Source organism: Anabrus simplex, chromosome 8 (assembly GCF_040414725.1).
Source record: "Anabrus simplex isolate iqAnaSimp1 chromosome 8, ASM4041472v1, whole genome shotgun sequence".
Lineage (NCBI taxonomy): Eukaryota > Metazoa > Arthropoda > Insecta > Orthoptera > Tettigoniidae > Anabrus > Anabrus simplex.
In genome coordinates this window covers 198,374,243-198,380,242 of record NC_090272.1, presented here as the reverse complement: position 1 = coordinate 198,380,242, position 6,000 = coordinate 198,374,243, and the positions used below count along the sequence as shown (strand labels likewise).

Sequence of the window (6,000 nt, the reverse complement as noted above, 5' to 3'; positions counted from 1 at the left end):
CCACTTTTGTTTCTTTTTCTTCTTCTTGGACACCATATATAAAAATATTTTTTCTCACACTATCTTGCACACCCCTCTCTACTAGTTTCTTAGTTTCTCTCAGGTCCCGCTCCAAACTTCTTACTTTCTGTTTCAACACGTCCAACTCGTCTTTATTACATCCTTCCTCTTCTAATATCTTCTTTACGTCTTCCTTAATACTCGACTTTAGGTCCATAAAGTCCTTGGATAGCTCTCTAAACATTTCCTTTATTTGTTCTGTCTGACAAGCCTCTCTTATCATCTCTCTTATTGCTTCAAATTCTTCCCATCCAATGAAACCCACTGGTCCTGGGCCAGGATTAATTTCCACCCCTCCTATTATCAATAGCACCATCACCACCGCCGCCACCAGTAGAGTAGCCACCATCCTTCTTTTTTCACCTTTCAGCTCCATTCTTGTCTCCATTTTGTTTCCCTTTATGCCGTTCCATCTCCCAATCGCTATCCTGTACTGAGTCAACGTGTTACCCATTGTTCTGCTGCTCCGCGCACTACTCAGCACATCCGCACTCCTTACTGTCTCAAAGACGACTTGTACTAAATATTAATTCTGTTTCCTACTTATTTTTTTCTTTGCAAATTTCTCTTCTTTATTATGTTATCAAAGTTTATTAATTTTTCAAATTTTATTTCAATGTAAATATTATTTATCAAATTATAATTTTATTTTAAATTTTTGAAAATCTTGGTGTCGTTTTTTGGTGTATGCCTTAGCTGTTCCTTCGGGATCCTTACCTCTTTATTTTTTTTATTATGGGTGGGTTCCAGTACTCTCCCTTGTTTGCTTGATGTATTATCGCCTGACTGTTCTGTCAGTTTGCTCTACTTTTACCTTTTCTGGAGTGCGCACTTCCCTATGACGTTTACTAGCCGAACGTCATTTACCATAATTGTTAGGGGATGTTGCATACAGTATCTAATTAAAATTAGTTTTGTGTCATTTTTGCTCTATGTTAATAAATCCAAATGAATCAGTACTCTGAACAGGGCTGAACATCAATTAGAGAACCAATGCTCTACTGTAATACCCATTTAAAGTTCTAAAATGATTTTTGGTATACACAGGTTATAATGACAAGTATAATCTTTCTAACAAGTAACTGGTCTCTTTTTCGTTTCTAAATTATTCTATTCTAAGAACAACTCACTTGCTGATAATTTTATCAAATTTCTTACATCTGTCACACTGAATACTCACTCGGGCCCCTCCTGCAGTATAACAACTGGATTAAAGCTTGGCTCTTCCATGTCCACATCATCTTTCTTTTCCTGTAAATCAAATTAAGATAATTTATGTTGGTTACTGAAACTAGTTACCATTCAATTAACTTAATACTTAAGTAAGCAAGCAGCTGCACGTGTACAGAAGGAGTTAAGTACCACAAACTGGCTCGGATGTTCTATGAGACAAGATCACATCTGTTTATGACTCATGGTCAGCTGTAATTATTGTTATCTGATTTGCAAACAGGCAGTCACATGTGTACTAGAAGGTTTGACCACAACCTAGTTCACAAGTTGTTTAACATTTTAAGAAGTTACTTACCACAAGACGAATACAAATGGAGCTGTACTAGAAATTCATGTCTTTGACACACGTTTCTTATTTTATTTTATTTTTCCAATATACAGTATATTTTAAGGAGGAAGATATTTTTTTTATATAATTTTAAAGATTTTTAAATTTACAATACAGGTTTTTAAAGTTATAATTCTGTTTGTGGAGTGTAATAAGATATTAGATGGAATGTTATAAGATATTTGATGATGAATTATAAGAGTTTAGTATTTTTATTTACAAGATACTTGATATTATGTGGTAGCATATAATTCGATCAAGACCGCAAAATATTTTGTGAATATTTTGTCGCTGATGAAGAGAATGTAATGGTGTTCTCAAAACATGTATGATAGATTAAAATATATATATATTAAATAGTTTTTTACTAGTAATGACAAGGTAGACCCATAACATCCCCTGTTTATTTTCAGAGTTATGATTATTACCTAAAAGTCAATATGGACTAAAACAGATTGAAATGGTCAAAATAATAAAAGGAAGGCCAATGGCATTTTTGAGTAGCTCTACCATTTGTGAAGAAACCATACAAGATCTCAAATAACAAAATTGTAGGATCTTCAACAGTAATGTCAAGTCTGTCCTCCTTTATGCATGCAAGACCTGGAAAGTTACTATGGGACTCACCAAGATGCTCCAAACATTCGGAAACCAGTAATTGTGCAGGATCCTAAACATTCATAGGCCAGAGATGATCAAAAATGAAGATCTATGGGAAGTGACTGGAAAAAAACCTATTGGAAACCAGATCAAATAATGGAAGTGAAGGTGGATAGGACACACGTTGACAATGCAGGATGAAGGCATTGAGAAGCTAGCCCTGGATTGGAACCTTCAGGGACAATGAAATTGAGGTCAACCTTGGCAGATCTGGAAGAGGTCTATACTAGAGGAGGCAAGTGAGGCAGGGAAGACCTTGGGAGACCTTCATCAGATGGCCTGGAGCAGAGTCCATTGGTGAAAATTCATTGAAGCCATAAGCTCCTAAAGGAACTACAGGAGATACGTCAAGTAAGTCTAGTCAAGAAAGGAAGTAGAGGAAAGTGCAAAAATGATCAGGGAGACATTCTAATGTATCATTGTGACAAGATGTTAGAAAAGATTCTGGAGAGATGGATTTGAACTGAAGTAGGAGGAGGACTGAGAGAAGAACAGTATCGTTTCAGACCAGGAAGGTTCACAATAGTTCCAACTTTTGCCATAAGGCAGCATTAATAATATGGAGATGACCTTCTTGGGGACTGAAAAAGCATATCACAGGGTATGCAGAAGCAATATATGGAAGGTCACGAATAACAAAGAAACTGGGAAAAAGACTATATGGAGGGTAATGGAGATGTACCCATGGAATGTAAGTTGTGTGAAAGTAGGAGAGAAAATAGACTGGCTAGAACAGAAGAATGGTTTGAATCAAGGTAGTGCACTCTTGCCATTACTTTTAATTGCACACTGCTGGACCTGCTAATAAAATATTTATTAGGCAAACAAGAATTCATAAATTTATGAATTTTGTATTATTAAATGAAGAGAGGACTGTATTCTGGAGCACATAAAGAAGTACTACAATATAGCATAACCAGTACAACTAGCGCAGCTGCCATTTTAAGGCAGATCCTCCAAGGAGGGTGGGCAGTATCTATCCTGAGTACACAGGTGTAGTGTAGAAAATATAATCAGTAGTGTGTGAGCTGCAGGAATATTGGGAATAGAGCAAACATCCAACTCTCCTGTGACAGGATTTAACAACATGCAATTAAAATCCCAAGACTCAGCTGGAAATCTAACCCAGATGCCCATGTATAGGAGCCCAGAATGCTGAATATTCAGTCACAAAGTAAGACAGTAGGCCTATTGAGTCCACACACAGCAATCAAAGAAAAGTAGAAGCTCGGGATATATTCGGTACCTTGGTGGTGGAGATTCCATGAGCTACAAGGCAGAAGTTGAAGTGGACCCATACAAGGGTAAAGGTATTTAAAAACTGGAGTGAACAGGATTAAACAGGATTAGAAATCAACTTATTATTCTTCATCGTTTTAATAACTGATACAAAAAGCATTGTATCGACAGAAGCATCACTAAAATACTACCTAACACATGCCCTAGTCTCAGTAATAGTACCAAAAGTGAGTTGGAAAAGACCTTCACAGGAAAGGAAAAATGTTAGGTGCTAAAGGCCATCGCTATCTACTATGACTGCGCTAATACGCCTTCTCATTCGCTCAGTTACACATGTAAACGAGCGAACACGGCGTAGTTACCAGTTCAGGCGCTTGGAGCGCTGACAAGCTGGCATTAGTCTGCATGACGAGACACGCTCAGTGATCATTGCTAAGAGTGCTGGTGTAATTTGAGCCTGTGTTTACCTTATTTAGATTGTTTCTTTGGTCGTGAACCGTCTTAACGTGTATGTACGTACTATTGTATACTGCTGTGTGCACTAATCTAAGATGAAAAGCAGATCGCGAAGTGGGATTTCGTTTCATGAATTTCCTCTCAATGAGCAACAACGTCATAAACGGCTAAATGTTATTTCAAGAAAGGATTTCTCGCCAAATTTCAATTCGAGACCATCGAAACGATATGTTTACCACACCGAATAAATCCACACCTTCACGCTACGTAGGAGATATAAACTACGAGATTGGAATAACACTTTTAGTACAGGAGCGCCTCTTAGCAGAAAGTCAGTGCCTAAATGAAGCAGAGAGATTCTGATTGTTGTTAGTCCATCGAACAGCAGATGTTATATGACAAGAAACTTGACACCTTCTTTCAACAGAGAGATACTTCATTCCATGTTGAGAGAATAAAAACTACTCAAGGTGACTGTCATGCAAGCGAAAGTACAAATCGAATTACCCTAGTCAATAACCTTTTCTGTTTTATAATTTCTGCTGTGACTACTATATAAAGGTTACGGCAGACTTTTTCTTCTTTAAAAGGCTTTTAGGTACGGAGCTACGTACTTTAACACTCAAAACAATAAAGGAAGTCGAAGCTTGCGTTTTTTTCGTGTTGCGCATTGTGAGTGATAATCATAAGCCTAATATTAGCAGGATAAGAAGAATGTCTTCTTCAAAACATAATCATAAGCCTAATGTTAGTAGGATAAGAAGAATGTCTTCTTCCAAACACATTAAACCAAAGATCTGTCATCCTGTTGATAGACAAATGCCTCTTCTTGCTTACAACAAATGGCACATTCTGAAAAGTAAGGAATTCTTTACTTTAAAAAAATCTATGTTTGATGGTTCCCAGGATATAAATGGTGATTTTATCAAGGAACTGTATCAGATGCAAACAAGTGAAACTGTGAAACCGGTTCATTTTTCTTTCTTTCTTTCTTTCTTTCTTTCTTTCTTTCTTTCTTTCTTAATCTGCTTACAATCCAGGGTTGGTTTTTTCCTCGGACTCAGCGAGGGATCCCACCTCTTCCGCCTCAAGGGCAGTGTCCTGGTGTCTGAGACATTGGGTCGGGGGATACAACTGGGGAGTATGACCAGTACCTCGCCCAGGAGGCCTCACCTGCTGTGCTGAATAGGGGCCTTGGTGGGGGATGGAAGATTGGAAGGGATAGACAAGGAAGAAGGAAGGAAGCGGACGTGGCCTTAAGTTAGGTACCATCCCAGCATTTGCCTGGAGGAGAAGTGGGGAAACCACAGAAAACCACTTCTAGGATGGCTGAGGTGGGAATCGAACCCACCTCTACTCAATTAACCTCCTTAGGCTGAGTGGACCCCGTTCCAGCCCTCGTACAACTTTTCAAATTTCACGGCAGGGCCGAGAATCAAACCCGGGCCTCCGGGGGGTGGCAGCTAATCCCACTAACCACTACACCACAGAGGCCGACTTCATTTTTCTGACTTGCAGAAACATCGAGCCGTCTAAGTTTAAGAAAATGAATGTGCGGCGCGAGAAAGATATTTTCGGAACTGAAATAATAATTAACAACCCTAGAATATTTACAAGACCATTCGTATACAGATGTGCACGATTATTTAATGCAGGTACCACTGTCAAATACATGTTATCTATAAAAAGTTGATTCGACATACGTGTCCGTAGCACCAATGTAGCAACATTGCAGCCGGACAAGATGCTTAATTCTTTTGACAAGACCAAGGTGTTCAACAGTGCTAATGGACTTGATTTATAAAAGAGATTAAAACAGCAGGCTGCAGTACCTATCTGATTTGGCAGTGTGGACTTTGAAAGTTATTCATGATTTTGTATTAGAAGCACAACCATTTGTGGATAAAAATCCTGTTGCGTCTATGAGTGACTTTAGTGCCTGTGTTGCGTGACTGTCCTCACTTCAGTTGTCCTGAAATCGGACATTCATAGTTATTGAGTGAAGTTATTTGCGAGTGTGCTAT

The 6,000-nt window shown here is 38.4% G+C and overlaps 1 long non-coding RNA gene across 1 annotated transcript in view; it reads right to left on the bottom strand.

Moving 5' to 3' along the window:
- Positions 1–891: 891 nt before the first annotated feature.
- LOC136879411 (uncharacterized) overlaps positions 892–6,000 on the bottom strand; it is a 48,071-nt gene continuing 42,962 nt past the window's right edge. Inside the window, exon 4 of the long non-coding RNA XR_010860914.2 lies at positions 892–1,311. This is a non-coding gene — a long non-coding RNA (uncharacterized lncRNA). The remainder of the gene's footprint in view (positions 1,312–6,000) is intronic.